Source organism: Lissotriton helveticus, chromosome 5_1 (genome assembly GCF_964261635.1).
Source record: "Lissotriton helveticus chromosome 5_1, aLisHel1.1, whole genome shotgun sequence".
In the NCBI taxonomy this organism is placed as follows: domain Eukaryota; kingdom Metazoa; phylum Chordata; class Amphibia; order Caudata; family Salamandridae; genus Lissotriton; species Lissotriton helveticus.
Window position 1 is genome coordinate 1,825,593,609 of NC_136065.1, and position 15,503 is coordinate 1,825,609,111.

A 15,503-nucleotide genomic window follows, 5' to 3' on the forward strand; every position below is an offset into this window, starting at 1 on the left:
GAGGTAGAGAGTACCTGGGTCCAGGAGGTAGAGAGTACCTGGGTCCAGGAGGTAGAGAGTACTTGGCCCAAATGGCGTGGCCTGTTCCCAGGTAGACTTGTTATTATTAATGAATGTGTTTTCTACCTGGTGATGTCCTGGTTGTATTGTTGATTTCCTGAGATGACTCATTTCCCAGCCTGCCACACAGGGTGTGAATGGTTTTGGTGGCTCCACTCTCTGGTACCATGCACGGCCATTGTTGCAGGTAAGGCTTTGGGAGGTGATTATCTACTGAAGGGTGGAGCAGTCAAGTCTTGACCGGCTTCACTCTGCGATGTCCTGGCATTTACCACTGATCTCTTATGCTTCGGAATTCTTTCTCCTTCGGCTGTGGTGGTGATAGCACTTCTTATTCTGAAAACCTTTCTTGTGGCAATTAGTTCAGCCAGGAGGCTAAGTGAATTTTATTTAATAGCTGACCCCCTCACCTTTGCAGTTTGCTAGAGATGAGTTTTACAGTTAAGTATGGGGTTTGTTTCTGAGGTAGTCCCCGCTTTTCATTAGGTATAGGAGATAACTCCACCTCCATGTTTTTTCCTGTTCCTAGGTCTATAAAAGGTCACCAGGGCAGTAAAATGTTACCTTTCGAGGTCCTCAAAGTAAAGAGTCGCAACAGATGGTTTATCAACTTTGGACCATTGTGTCAGGGTCAAGAGGCCACTGCTGTGACTCTGACCCGTTGGATCCAAACTATCAGAGCAGTAGTTTATGAGCTGGTTGCTGTTGCTTTGCTGGATAAGATGGGAGACATATCTCCCAGAGATAGGGCCCCCATCGTCTGAAGGAGGGGTGTCCATTCTGGACGAGCTCCGTGAGTGAGCTGACTCCTGGAGTTGGTGACTTTTGGGGGATGAGATTGAGGGCACACTTAATATGAATATCCTCAATACATAAGGCCTGGAACAAGAATGAGTTTGAGTCACTAATATGCCAATCACCTATTGATTATCTTCATGGCTCCATTGTTCTTCCTCGTACCAGGACTCTAAACCTTCACCTGCCACCATGCATGCTTCTCATTGTATACAAGTCGCGCTTGAAAGCTGAATGGGCGCTGTTGGGTGGTAGTGATTGCTGTGCGCACACTGAGGGGCGCTGCCTATAGTGAGGGAGGACAGGGAAAGGGACTCATGTCACTCTTTGATTGGACCACGGGGTGTCTGTGGATGTGACCACCTCAAAACGTGAGGACAGTGAGGAGAATGAAAACTGAAGTAATGAGTCTGCGCGACATAAGCACTAGTTACTAGCGCTTCCTTAATGACATAGGGCACAAGTGCAGCTTCTACTAACAGATATTATTAATTACCAAGGTCCAGTGCAATGGTAGTCCGCGTTTTACTCACTCACACATACTGCCAGCGACATCTACCTCTAACAACCAAAACTCTAAACCACCCCTAAACCATATCATTCCCTCCCAAAACTCCACAAGCCACAACCGACGTGCGAACCACGACAAGCTTCAAACTATTCTTGCCCCCACTCTGACTTCATCTCATGTCCAGCACGTTTCATGGGGCAGTAAACACAGATAAAGACGGGAAAATCGGCCGCCGGCAGGTAAGTGGGTTAGCTCCTATCTTCACTCCGTCTGAGGCGCCTCGAGGCCCGTCTCCCCTCTGCGCCATCGCTAACCCCAGGACCGCGCCGTCCTAAGCACATTACGAGGCGCAGAAATCTGTATAATTTGGGAGCAACGTGGCGAGCAATGGGGCCATTTATAGAGTAAGAGGGCAGACAGCGAGCACCAGAGCCAGGCCCCCGCGGCCAATGCAGCCACGAGCCTGTTACAGACTTACATTACCGGGGACGTATCTGGGGTGAACCGACGAGCTCAACAAAGGCCACGGAGCCCTCTGCACCCTCTCAGCCACAGAGAGCCCTTCCCGGCGCCTACTCCTATCAGCGGAGCAGCCCTCGCCCCCTACTCTGCGCATATCATGAACAAACGTCGCCAGGGCCGGCTTTAACACTGGTGGTGCCCTGTGCCACAATGTTGGCGCTCCCCAATGACCCCCTCTGCCACGGATTCCCAGTCATCTGCCACAATCAACTGACCACAACCTTCAAATACCACATGTGACTCCGCGAAACTTGGGTTTTTAAAATCCCACAAAATGCAAGTGCAGAAACACCCACTGACGCCAGTGTGGCTGCCAGATCGCAGCTCCTCCAATGCCTCTCACCTATGATTCAGCTGGTCTTCGGTCCTCGGTAACGGGTGCACCACTAAATGAATGTTGTTGCTCCGGTAGCCTCGGCCTTGCTAGATGCAAACAAGGCGGTGATTGGCTGAGCATGGCGGAATGGGAGACGCGTTACGTCACACCGGGATTATGGCTGCCGCAAAGCTCCAACATTTTCGGAATCGGGGCGTGTTTTTTGTTGAGTGACGGATGACGTCACGGTGAGAAAGAACGCAAAAAACACGCCCCCGAATCCAAAATAGACGGGGCTTAAAGGGAGTGATGCCCCTCTCCTCCAATGGCTGGCCAGCATTTACGAGGCCAGCCAGTGGAGAAGAGAGGCGGGTTCAAGCCCCCTAACCTAAAAACATTAAATCTCGGAGCTCCGCCCACCCGCAGTGCGACACAGTCCTCGACCTAAAAAGGGTGTTGATTCTAGGTTGATCTATATCAGGGGTACTCATAGTACGGCCCGCGGGCAAGGGGCGGCCCGGCAAGCCTTCCCTGGCGGCCCGCGGACCCCCGAGTCATCATACCTGTGTTTTACAGGTTTTTTTTAGGTTTCTGCAGCAGCACGAGAGACTCTGCTGCTCTGTGGGGGCTGCCGGCCGGACGATTCATAGTAATGGCCAGAGTGCAGCTGCAGGCGCCTAAGAAGAGGTGAAATACAAAGGCCTCATTAACATGCAAATGGTCTTTTGATGACCTGTGAAGTGTTCGGGTGCGGCTGTGAGTGTGTGTGCGCCCCGGCTGGCACACAGGCAGGGTGAGGTGACAGAGGGAGTGGGAGGGAAAGGGAGGGGGACTGAGAGTGAGTGGGAGGGAGGGAGTGAGTGGGAGGGAGTGAGTGGGAGGGAGTGAGTGAGAGTGAGTGAGAGTGAGAGTAAGAGTGAGTGGGAGTGAGTGAGTGGGAGGGAGTGAGTGGGAGGGAGTGAGTGAGTGGGAGTGAGTGGGAGGGAGGGAGTGAGTGAGTGGGAGGGAGTGAGTGGGAGGGAGTGAGTGGGAGGGAGGGAGTGAGTGAGTGAGTGGGAGTGAGTGAGTGAGTGGGAGGGAGTGAGTGGGAGGGAGTGAGTGAGTGGGAGGGAGGGAGTGGTAGTGAGTGAGTGGGAGGGAGTGGGAGGGAGTGAGTGGGAGGGAGGGAGGGAGGGAGGGAGGGGAGGGGAGGGAGGGAGGGAGAGGGAGGGAGTGAGAGGGAAGGAGGGAGCGGGAGGGAGGGAGCGGGAGGGAGGGAGGGAGTGAGAGTGAATGAGTGAGAGGGATGGAGTGAGTGGGAGGGAGGGAGTGAGAGGGAGGGAAGTGAGTAAGTGGGAGGGAGTGAGTGAGAGGGAGGGAGGGAGTGAGTGGGAGGGAGGGAGTGAGAGGGAGGGAAGTGAGTAAGTGGGAGGGAGGGAGTGAGAGGGAGGGAGGTAGGGAGTGAGAGGGAGGGAGGTAGGGAGTGAGAGGGAGGGAGGGAGTGAGTGAGAGGGAGTGAGTGAGAGGGAGTGAGTGAGAGGGAGTGAGTGGGAGGGAGTGGGAGGGAGGGAGGGAGAGGGAGGGAGGGAGGGAGGGAGAGGGAGGGAGGGAGAGGGAGGGAGTGAGAGGGAAGGAGGGAGCGGGAGGGAGGGAGCGGGAGGGAGTGAGAGAGAGTGAATGAGTGAGAGGGATGGAGTGAGTGGGAGGGAGGGAGTGAGAGGGAGGGAAGTGAGTAAGTGGGAGGGAGGGAGGGAGAGGGAGGGAGTGAGTGGGAGGGAGGGAGTGGGAGGGAGGGAGTGAGAGGGAGGGAGGGAGTGAGTGAGAGGGAGGGAAGTGAGTAAGTGGGAGGGAGGGAGTGAGAGGGAGGGAGGTAGGGAGTGAGTGAGGGAGGGAGGGAGTGAGTGAGTGAGTGAGAGTGAGTGAGAGGGAGTGAGTGAGAGGGAGTGAGAGGGAGTGAGTGAGTGAGTGAGAGGGAGTGAGTGAGAGGGAGTGAGTGAGTGAGAGGGAGTGAGTGAGTGAGAGTGAGTGAGTGGGAGGGAGTGAGTGAGTGAGTGGGAGGGAGTGGGAGGGAGTGAGTGGGAGGGAGTGAGTGAGAGGGAGGGAAGTGAGTAAGTGGGAGGGAGGGAGTGAGAGGGAGGGAGGTAGGGAGTGAGTGAGGGAGGGAGTGAGTGAGTGAGAGTGAGTGAGAGGGAGTGAGAGGGAGTGAGTGAGAGGGAGTGAGAGGGAGTGAGTGAGAGGGAGGGAGTGAGTGAGAGGGAGTGAGTGAGTGAGAGGGAGTGAGTGAGTGAGAGTGAGTGAGTGGGAGTGAGTGAGTGGGAGTGAGTGAGTGAGTGGGAGGGAGTGAGTGGGAGGGAGTGAGTGGGAGTGAGTGAGTGGGAGGGAGTGAGTGGGAGGGAGGGAGTGGTAGTGAGTGAGTGGGAGTGAGTGGGAGGGAGTGAGTGAGTGGGAGGGAGTGAGTGAGTGGGAGTGAGTGAGTGAGTGAGTGGGAGTGAGTGAGTGAGTGAGTGGGAGGGAGTGAGTGAGTGAGTGGGGAGTGAGTGAGTGGGAAGGAGTGAGTGGGAGGGAGGGAGGGAGGGAGAGGGAGCGAGGGAGGGAGAGGGAGGGAGTGAGAGGCAAGGAGGGAGCGGGAGGGAGGGGGAGGGAGGGAGCGGGAGGGAGGGAGTGAGAGTGAATGAGTGAGAGGGATGGAGTGAGTGGGAGGGAGTGAGTGGGAGGGAGGGAGTGAGAGTGAATGAGTGAGAGGGATGGAGTGAGTGGGAGGGAGGGAGTGAGAGGGAGGGAAGTGAGTAAGTGGGAGGGAGGGAGTGAGAGGGAGGGAGGGAGTGAGAGGGAGGGAAGTGAGTAAGTGGGAGGGAGGGAGTGAGAGGGAGGGAGTGAGAGGGAGGGAGGGAAGTGAGTAAGTGGGAGGGAGGGAGTGAGAGGGAGGGAGTGAGAGGGAGGGAGGGAGTGAGTGGGAGGGAGGGAGGGAGTGAGTGAGAGGGAGTGAGTGAGAGGGAGTGAGTGAGAGGGAGTGAGTGAGAGGGAGTGAGTGAGAGAGAGGGAGTGAGTGAGTGAGTGGGAGGGAGGGAGGGAGAGGGAGGGAGGGGGAGGGAGAGGGAGTGAGTGAGTGAGAGGGAGTGAGTGAGAGGGAGGGAAGTGAGTAAGTGGGAGGGAGGGAGTGAGAGGGAGGGAGTGAGAGGGAGGGAGGGAGTGAGTGGGAGGGAGGGAGTGAGAGGGAGGGAAGTGAGTAAGTGGGAGGGAGGGAGTGAGAGGGAGGGAGTGAGAGGGAGGGATGGAGTGAGTGGGAGGGAGGGAGTGAGAGGGAGGGAAGTGAGTAAGTGGGAGGGAGGGAGTGAGAGGGAGGGAGTGAGAGGGAGGGAGGGAGTGGGAGGGAGGGAGTGAGAGGGAGGGAAGTGAGTAAGTGGGAGAGAGGGAGGGAGGTAGGGAGTGAGTGGGAGGGAGGGAGTGAGTGGGAGGGAGGGAGGGAGTGAGTGAGTGAGAGGGAGTGAGTGAGAGGGAGTGAGTGAGAGGGAGTGAGTGAGAGGGAGTGAGTGAGAGGGAGTGAGTGAGAGAGAGGGAGTGAGTGAGTGAGTGGGAGGGAGGGAGGGAGGGAGAGGGAGGGGGGGAGGAGAGGGAGTGAGGTGAGTGAGAGGGAGTGAGTGGGAGGGAGTGAGTGAGAGGGAGGGAGTGAGTGAGAGAGTGAGTGAGAGGGAGTGAGTGAGAGGGAGTGAGTGAGTGAGAGGGAGTGAGTGAGTGAGAGGGAGTGAGTGAGTGAGAGGGAGTGAGTGAGTGAGAGGGAGTGAGTGAGAGGGAGTGAGTGAGAGAGGAGTGAGTGAGAGGGAGTGAGTGAGTGAGTGGGAGGGAGTGAGGGAGTGAGTGAGTGGGAGGGAGTGAGTGGAGGGAGGGAGGGTGAGTGGGAGGGAGGGAGTGAGTGGGAGGGAGGGAGTGAGTGGGAGGGAGTGAGTGATAGGGATGGAGTGAGTGTAGGGATGGAGTGAGTGATAGGGATGGAGTGAGTGATAGGGATGGAGTGAGTGATAGGGATGGAGTGAGTGATAGGGATGGAGTGAGTGATAGGGATGGAGTGAGTGATAGGGATGGAGTGAGTGATAGGGATGGAGTGAGTGAGAGGGAGTGGGAGAGGGAGTGGGAGAGGGAGAGGGAGGGAGTGGGAGAGGGAGGGGTGGGAGAGGGAGGGAGTGGGAGAGGGAGGGAGTGGGATGGAGTGGGAGAGGAGGGAGTGGGAGGGAGTGGGAGAGGGAGGGAGTGGGAGGGAGTGGGAGAGGGAGGGAGTGGGAGAGGGAGTGAGTGGGAGAGGGAGTGAGTGAGATGGAGAGGGAGGGAGAGGGAGAGGGAGTGAGTGAGATGGAGAGGGAGGGAGAGGGAGTGAGACGGAGATAGAGAGGAGGAAAAGGGAGGGAGGGGAAGGAGAGGGACGGAAAGGGAGGGAGAGAGAGGGAGGGAGACTGATAGCGAGTGAGATGGAGGGGGAGGAAGACGGAGATGGATGGAGAGAGAGAGAGAGGGAGGGAGTGAGACAGTCAGACAGGAGAGAGGGAGGGAGAGAGAGAGAGAGATGTGTGTATGCTGGGGCGGCTCAGTGGACGAAGGCGTCCACTGCAGGGACCTGTGATCAACCTCATGGTCAGTTTTATGTTGTTGCTCAAGCCCCGCCCCCTCCCCCACTGACCCGGCCCCCCACCGATGCGGCCCTCGGACACAAACCAAACTGTAAATTTGGCCCCCGAGAGAAAGTTTGTGAGTACCCATGATCTATATGGTATTGAATTGGTTGTTTGAGTTTCGGAGATTGCTCTGAACATGGTGCAGTGGCGTCGTTGGGTGCTGGAGAATAGTTTGATTACAGACTCATTTGCACATGCAGAATTTTGCCCATTTGATGGTACTTATTATAGGGTAGTTAAAAATGTGGGAAGAGACAGGTTTTTAGTGGTTTCTAGAATTCAACATAGTTGCTGACTGTATCATTCTTTCAGAGAGAAAATTCCATAGCTTAGTCTTTTGGACTAAGAAGTATCCACTGGTATCGGAAGTGTGGAAGAAAGGGACTGAAAGGAGAGGACCCAGCATGAAACAAAGTGCTCTCAATATTTTGTCAGATATGGCATTTTGGGTGAAGGAAGCAGGTTTACTGCCTGGATTGAGGTGATGTGTCGGTTGGGCTGAAAGTAATTTTTGGTTTCATAATCAAAGTATCTTTTGAAGTCTTAAGCTTTAAAGATAAAGTGGTAAGCGAGGGGATCTCATAGTTAATGTCTGTGAGTGGTTTTCAGGTCTCGCTGAGTCAGCGCATGCGCTGCAAGATATTTAGTAGGTGAGTTTTCAAAGTGCTACTGGCTGGCCTAGCGCTTGCGTTCACGGGAGCAGCCGCCATCTGTCTTTCGCGGGTGTTGCTCCCCTTCCCCCCACGCATTCCCTGCCCACTGATGCTTCCGCCGCTTTCCTATTGCTCCCCTCTCCCGTGGCGGTTTTAATCATGCCCCTGCGTTGCCCCCTCGCCCTCCACTGTGCTCGCGTCTTTTTATTATTTATATTTTTCATTCCCATCATTTCCATGATGGGAATGAAAAATAAAAATAATAAAAAGATACGTAGTAAAGGAATGTGTGTTAAAGGCTATAATTAACAAGCATTGGCATAGCCAATAGGTCTCACTTTGGGGACCTTATAAGTATTTAATTATGCAGCACAATATCCTTGGTGCAACAACATCAACCGTTTCATGGCTAAACACTTATAAGGTCCCAAATGCGAGACCTATTGGCTATGCCAGTGCTTGTTGAAGTTTTGGATTCTGGATTCAGAATTTCAACAGATATTTTTGTATGGGATTATAGCTGCATAAATCGAACTTGAGTACTTGAGCCTTTTCAACTCTGCAACTTTTTTGAGTGGCATTCAGTATTAATTTGTCATGTAGTTGTTTTTTACTGCGGTTATTTCATATACCTTTTGTTTGCTTTGAGGGATGTCTGCGTCATCCAGACTGTTGGCGAGTGGTAGTGGTCGTTTAATGTCTTCAATGACTGTTAGCTAGACATGTTACTGTTGAATTGTGATTTCTTGGTCATTAGGCAATGACGAGTCGTGTGGAGCATACAAGGTGGTACAGTCAAGTCTCTTCCATAGTCTGGCAGATGTTTTAGCAGCTATAACTCTAGATTCGGCTTGTGGTGACGGTTGAATAGTTATGGTGCACAGTGGGTGTTTGATAAGGCTCGGAGGGGTCCGATAAAGATCAACAGGCTGCAAATGTAAATGGGAGGCAGGTGATTGAAAGACTGGAATACAAAGGTGTGGAATGTGCAAAAAAAAGAGAAGATTCCATCAAGGTCTGGAGGTTGCAGGGATTTCTGGGAAAGGTAGAGGAAGGAAGGCATTATATTAATGAACGTATGATTTAGAAGTGAGAATAGAGTGAATATCTAAGATGTGTAGAAGTAAAGAATTAGGACAGGGGAGAAGCTGGGGGTGAGTGGAGTGAGGTTTAGAAGTCGTTGCTTAGAGCAAATAAGAGATATGGGTTGAAAAAGAGGAGAGAGGGGGTTAGGGGTTATGTCAAAGACCGGTGGTGAATATATAAGTGGTAGCAGTGAATTTGAATACGGGGTTAAGCAAAGGAATAGGCATTGGAGAGTGGATTATGGGGATAGAGAGTAGATGTAAAATGGGTCGGGTTCTGAAGTGTGTAGAAGATGATTGATCATATAACTAGTCCAGTAGGCTGTAGTGCTGTGATTTCTTTGGGGCATGATTTTGTCTTTGTTTGTATATTCTACAGCAGAGAGGTCAGCTGTTAATAACTTGGTGCCTTGTTGAGAGAGGGTTATTTCCAAGATAACCAGTTAGACACTTGGGATTGTTGTTTTGGTGCCTCTGGTGTTGATCAGACGCTTGATGTTAGTATATATGGCACAGATTCTGATTGGCTTGAGGAGTGAGGATAGCTCTGCAGCAGTAAAAGCTCAGTTGTCAAGATCTAGGCTAGTTTGTGGGGGGTCAGTGTAAGTTAGACTTTTGGAATGGCGAGTGTTCTTAACTTTGGAGTGTTAAATGTCTCTTTATCAGAGACACAAGGAAATCTGTAGGGTTTAGAATGAGTTCCAGATATAAGTATTTAGTATGAGAAGACTTAACCTGGCTTCGTGGATAGTTAAGTAAAGGAACATGGATTTGAGCTTGTGTTTTCACTGACATCTTGCACTTTGAAATGCGCACCATACTTTAGGAACGGCTATTGAGTATCACAGATGGTGAATGTATGCAAGATTCATCAGTGATATGCAAGGTATGAACACCATTTGCTGAATTAGTTACTATATGCCTGGGTACCCTCATACATATAAACACTTACTGACTCACAGGTATATGCAAACCCACAGTCTCGCCACCAGTTATGAAGTAATCAGTTGATGATTTGCACAGTTGGGGAGCTACAAGATTGCAGTGGTTATGGCCATGACACTAATGATTTCGCCATTTGCCTGGGTCTTGAAATCTCCGCTCTGGCAGAAGGAGTGCTGAATGCTTGATTGGGAAGAATGGGGTGGGCGTATCGTGCGGCCAATTGGAGATCCTCCTCCCACCCGAATCTACTACAGGGCCCACTACCTTCACTACTAAAATGTCTCCCCTTCCCTTGGAGCCGTGTTACTTTGTGCATTTGCAACCCTGCCCAGTCATGTCCGTATTGTGTCTTTGTGGTAATGTTAGATCGATTTATGCCACACACTGGCATTGTGTGGATGTCCAAACCATCCTTCTTTTATCTCCTTATTTTGATTTGGTTTGATTCAAGGTCTGCCTATTTTCTTGTTTGATTATGGTTTTCCTCATATACTGGCTTAAATATGATCCCTCAAGAAGGTTTGCAGGGCTTGTCAACATTTCATTGGTTTGCCACTTGCTTTCTTCTCTTCCTGGTTTTATTTGCATTCCTGTTTTCCTGAATTCGTTATATGTTCTCTCTACCTCCAGTTTGGTTCCGATTCCCCTCTTGCCACCCTTGTTCTTTCTGGTTTCCCCACTTTGTTTGACACCGGGTTTCCCTGCTTATGGGATGCCATCAGGTTTTTTCCACTTTGCCTGATTGGAATTGGCTATTCCTGTTTTGCTTTGTTTGGCATCTGCTTTACCAGTTTTGGCTGAAAAGTATCAGCATTTCCCTGTGCCTGTCTGGCAACGTCCTTCTCCAGTGCCTGTCTGGCAACGGCCTTCTCCAGTGCCTGTCTGGCAACGGCCTTCTCCAGTGCCTGTCTGGCAACGGCCTTCTCCAGTGCCTGTCTGGCAACGGCCTTCTCCAGTGCCTGTCTGGCAACGGCCTTCTCCAGTGCCTGTCTGGCAACGGCCTTCTCCAGTGCCTGTCTGGCAACGGCCTTCTCCAGTGCCTGTCTGCCAACGGCCTTCTCCTGTGCCTGTCTGGCAACGGCCTTCTCCTGTGCCTCTCTGGCAACGGCCTTCTCCTGTGCCTCTCTGGCAACGGCCTTCTCCTGTGCCTCTCTGGCAACGGCCTTCTCCTGTGCCTCTCTGGCAACGGCCTTCTCCTGTGCCTCTCTGGCAACGGCCTTCTCCTGTGCCTCTCTGGCAACGGCCTTCTCCTGTGCCTCTCTGGCAACGGCCTTCTCCTGTGCCTCTCTGGCAACGGCCTTCTCCTGTGCCTCTCTGGCAACGGCCTTCTCCTGTGCCTCTCTGGCAACGGCCTTCTCCTGTGCCTCTCTGGCAACGGCCTTCTCCTGTGCCTCTCTGGCAACGGCCTTCTCCTGTGCCTCTCTGGCAAAGGCCTTCCCCTGTACCTCTATGGCAAAGGCCTTCCCCTGTGCCTGCCTGCCGACGGCCTTCCCCTGTGCCTGTCTGGCGACGGCCTTCCCCCTTCCCCTGTGCCTGTCTGGCGACGGCCTTCCCCCTTCCCCTGTGCCTGTCTGGCGATGGCCTTCCCCTGTGCCTGTCTGGCGACGGCCTTCTCCTGTGCCTCTCTGGCAACGGCCTTCTCCTGTGCCTCTCTGGCAACGGCCTTCTCCTGTGCCTCTCTGGCAACGGCCTTCTCCTGTGCCTCTCTGGCAACGGCCTTCTCCTGTGCCTCTCTGGCAACGGCCTTCTCCTGTGCCTCTCTGGCAACGGCCTTCTCCTGTGCCTCTCTGGCAAAGGCCTTCCCCTGTACCTCTATGGCAAAGGCCTTCCCCTGTGCCTGCCTGCCGACGGCCTTCCCCTGTGCCTGTCTGGCGACGGCCTTCCCCCTTCCCCTGTGCCTGTCTGGCGACGGCCTTCCCCCTTCCCCTGTGCCTGTCTGGCGATGGCCTTCCCCCTTCCCCTGTGCCTGTCTGGCGACGGCCTTCCCCTGTGCCTGTCTGGCGACGGCCTTCCCCTGTGCCTGTCCGACGGCCTTCCCCTGTGCCTGTCTGGCAACGGCCTTCTCCTGTGCCTCTCTGGCAACGGCCTTCTCCTGTGCCTCTCTGGCAACGGCCTTCTCCTGTGCCTCTCTGGCAACGGCCTTCTCCTGTGCCTCTCTGGCAAAGGCCTTCCCCTGTACCTCTATGGCAAAGGCCTTCCCCTGTGCCTGCCTGCCGACGGCCTTCCCCTGTGCCTGTCTGGCGACGGCCTTCCCCCTTCCCCTGTGCCTGTCTGGCGACGGCCTTCCCCCTTCCCCTGTGCCTGTCTGGCGATGGCCTTCCCCTGTGCCTGTCTGGCGACGGCCTTCCCCTGTGCCTGTCTGGCGACGGCCTTCCCCTGTGCCTGTCTGGCGACGGCCTTCCCCTGTGCCTGTCTGGCGACGGCCTTCCCCTGTGCCTGTCTGGCGACGGCCTTCCCCTGTGCCTGTCTGGGGATAGCCTTTCCCTGTCTGGCTACGGCCTTCCCCTGTGCCTGTCTGGCGACGGCCTTCCCCTGTGCCTGTCTGGCGACTGCCTTCCCCTGTGCCTGTCTGGCGACGGCCTTCCCCTGTGCCTGTCTGGGGATGGCCTTTCCCTGTCTGGCTACGGCCTTCCCCTGTGCCTGTCTGGCGACGGCCTTCCCCTGTGCCTGTCTGGCGACGGCCTTTCCCTGTCCCTGTCTGGCGACGGCTTTCTTCGGCACCTCTCTGGCAAAGGCCTTCCCCTGTGTCTGCCTGGCGACGGCCTTCCCCTGTGCCTGTCTGGCGACGGCCTTCCCCCGTGCCTGTCTGGCGACGGCCTTCCCCCTTCCCCTGTGCCTGTCTGGCGACGGCCTTCCCCCTTCCCCTGTGCCTGTCTGGCGACGGCCTTCCCCCTTCCCCTGTGCCTGTCTGGCGACGGCCTTCCCCCTTCCCCTGTGCCTGTCTGGCAACGGCCTTCCCCTGTGCCTGTCTGGCAATGGCCTTCCCCTGTGCCTGTCTGGCGATGGCCTTCCCCGGTGCCTGTCTGGCGATGGCCTTCCCCTGTGCCTGTCTGGCGATGGCCTTCCCCTGTGCCTGTCTGGCGATGGCCTTCCCCTGTGCCTGTCTGGCGATGGCCTTCCCCTGTGCCTGTCTGGCGATGGCCTTCCCCTGTGCCTGTCTGGCGATGGCCTTCCCCTGTGCCTGTCTGGCGACGGCCTTCCCCTGTGCCTGTCTGGCGACGGCCTTCCCCTGTGCCTGTCTGGCGAAGGCCTTCCCCTGTCTGGCAGCGGCCTTCCACTGCTCCTGTCGGGCAATGGCCTTCCCCCGTGCCTGTCTGGCAACGGCCTTCCCCGTGCCGACGCCCTTCCTCCGTGCCTGGCTGACGACGCCCTTCCTCCGTGCCTGGCTGACGACGCCCTTCCCCCGTGCCTGGCTGACGCCGCCCTTCCCCCGTGCCTGGCTGACGCCGCCCTTCCCCCGTGCCTGGCTGACGCCGCCCTTCCCCCGTGCCTGGCTGACGCCGCCCTTCCCCCGTGCCTGGCTGACGCCGCCCTTCCCCCGTGCCTGGCTGACGCCGCCCTTCCCCCGTGCCTGGCTGACGCCGCCCTTCCCCCGTGCCTGGCTGACGCCGCCCTTCCCCCGTGCCTGGCTGACGACGCCCTTCCCTTTGCCTGGCTGATGACGGCCTTTGCCTGGCTGACGACGGCCTTCCCCTTTGCCTGGCTGGCGACTGCCTTCCCCTTTGCCTGGCTGGCGACTGCCTTCCCCTTTGCCTGGCTGGCGACTGCCTTCCCCTTTGCCTGGCTGGCGACTGTCTTCCCCTTTGCCTTTGCCTGGCTGGCACGGCCTTACCCTTTGCCTTTGCCTGGCTGGCACGGCCTTACCCGTTGCCTGGCTGGCATCGGCGTTACCCTTTGCCTGGCCGGCATCTGCCTTCTCTCTTTACCACGTTAGAACTTGCCTTCTCGTAAGTGGTACACAAACAAATTCCTTCACCCCTCAGATCCCACTTGAATCTATACTGTCCCATATGTATGCTGAGATTAGCTTCAAATATGAATTTGACAGTCTCCAAACCCAATCGTAAGACAGTCGTAGGCAGAGCCTTTTTAGGTCTTGTCTAGGCAGCTCTTGCGCTGTCTCTTTGAGACATACTGTATTCAGGATATAGGCATAATGCTCCTCCCACTTCTGCTATTCTTTTTTTATTGGCGCCTGTCCTTGTCCTTTGTACATGGTGGCTTTTCATTGGTAAATGGGCATACTAGTCCTGCCTTAGTACCGCCTTGTCTCTTCTTGTAACCTCCCATGAAGACATCCCTTGTTGCATGTGTTGTTACTCCTTAGGTTTTAATTACAGTCTCAGAGCAATATTTTTCTTAAAGGGCTACGGGCAGGACACATTGGTCCTAAGCAAGGCTGTCAGTGGTTACTTTACTCGCTAGCACATCTCACATTTATACGAGTAAGTCTATAAATTTCCTTTACTCATCTCCACACAGGCTACAACCTAAACTGGAATTAATATAATATTTCTTTTATCTCATTTCAAAGCTACTAATTGTATATATGGACATAGCTATTTGAATGTAGTTGTGGTACAGTCTAGCATGCAATCCATTATGGGTAGGGTGGATTTTCCATATCTGGTGCAAGGTGCCGTACCGTATGTGGCCAAAAGACCTCCCATGGGACATCTTTTTGCCACATATGTTACTGCACCCTGCAAAATGGCTAGGTAAAAACATTGGCATTTATAATGCCAATAACTCCAACAAATGCGAGACCGATTGCATTTCCAATGCAATAGGTCACGCATTTATTAAAGTTAGAGCTGTTGGTGTTGCAAATGACAATGTTTTTTAGTTTTGCTTTTTTATACCATTGATAATAGTGCTATGCAAATATAATAACTCCACTGCAAATAAAACAAGCATTAAAAATTGCAATAGGTCTCGCCTTTCATTAAGTTAAAGCCATTTGCTCTTGTATAGCAGAGCAAATGGCTTTAACTTAATGAAAGGCGAGACCTATTGCAATTTTTAATGCTTGTTTTATTTGCAACAGGTCTCGCCTTTCATTAAGTTAAAGCCATTTGCTCTTGTATAGCAAAGCAAATGGCTTTCACTTAATCAAAGGCGAGACCTATTGCATTTTTAATGCGTCTAATAGGTTCCTGCTTCAGTTGGCTAATCTCCCCCTGAGAACACATATGTCCTCTTATGTGAATGCTCTCCACTGGTTTCCCATAAAAAAGGATTCTGTTTAAATCCATGGTCCTTGTTCACAAAGCTTTGGAGGCTCTGGTGCCGGGTATTTTGAGAGAGGATTCATGACTACGGCCCTTCTAGAACTCTACGTTCCTCTTCTGACCGTTTAGCTAGAATTTCCAAAATTTGTCAGTTTAGGACAGATGGCAGATCTTGTTCCTATTTTGGTCAGGGGTGTTGGAATAAACTACCTTTGGAGCTGTGCACCACAATTGATCTCCCCATTTTTTAAGAAAAAACTAGTCATTACTCGTCCAACAATCTTCATAGGACAATCATTGCTGGTGCTGCTATGTCTGATTTTGCGCTGAGATACTCTTCGAGTAGCTATGTGCAGTATAAATATCATTAGCATAACATAAGGATAAGTGTACCTTAAAACGATAAAGATGGGGTCCTTAACCTGGGGGTGGGCCCCCCTAGGGGTGTCTCAAGTTACCCCAGTGAGGGCACCTAGCTCTTACCAAAAGAACCATTATGCCAATAACAGTGCTTTGTCTCAAGCTGAAAAAAAAATGAGCAGCAGTAAGTCAATCTGTAATGGGTCATCTTTTGTCGTTTATGTCCTGGTTGGGAGGTGGTGTCAAAAGGGAATGGACTCAAAATATTCCTCAAAACCCGAATAATCACACTGTGGATACTTTTACACGTTAGTAAGACCTGACTGCTCAGAATAGTAAGGTTGGCAATTATGTATTTGATTGCATTTTTAATATGGTAACA

General features: G+C 53.5%; 1 protein-coding gene across 20 annotated transcripts in view; it reads left to right on the forward strand.

Moving 5' to 3' along the window:
* HDAC5 (histone deacetylase 5) overlaps positions 1-15,503 on the forward strand; it is a 1,448,645-nt gene that overhangs the window by 588,661 nt on the left and 844,481 nt on the right. The window lies entirely within an intron of this gene.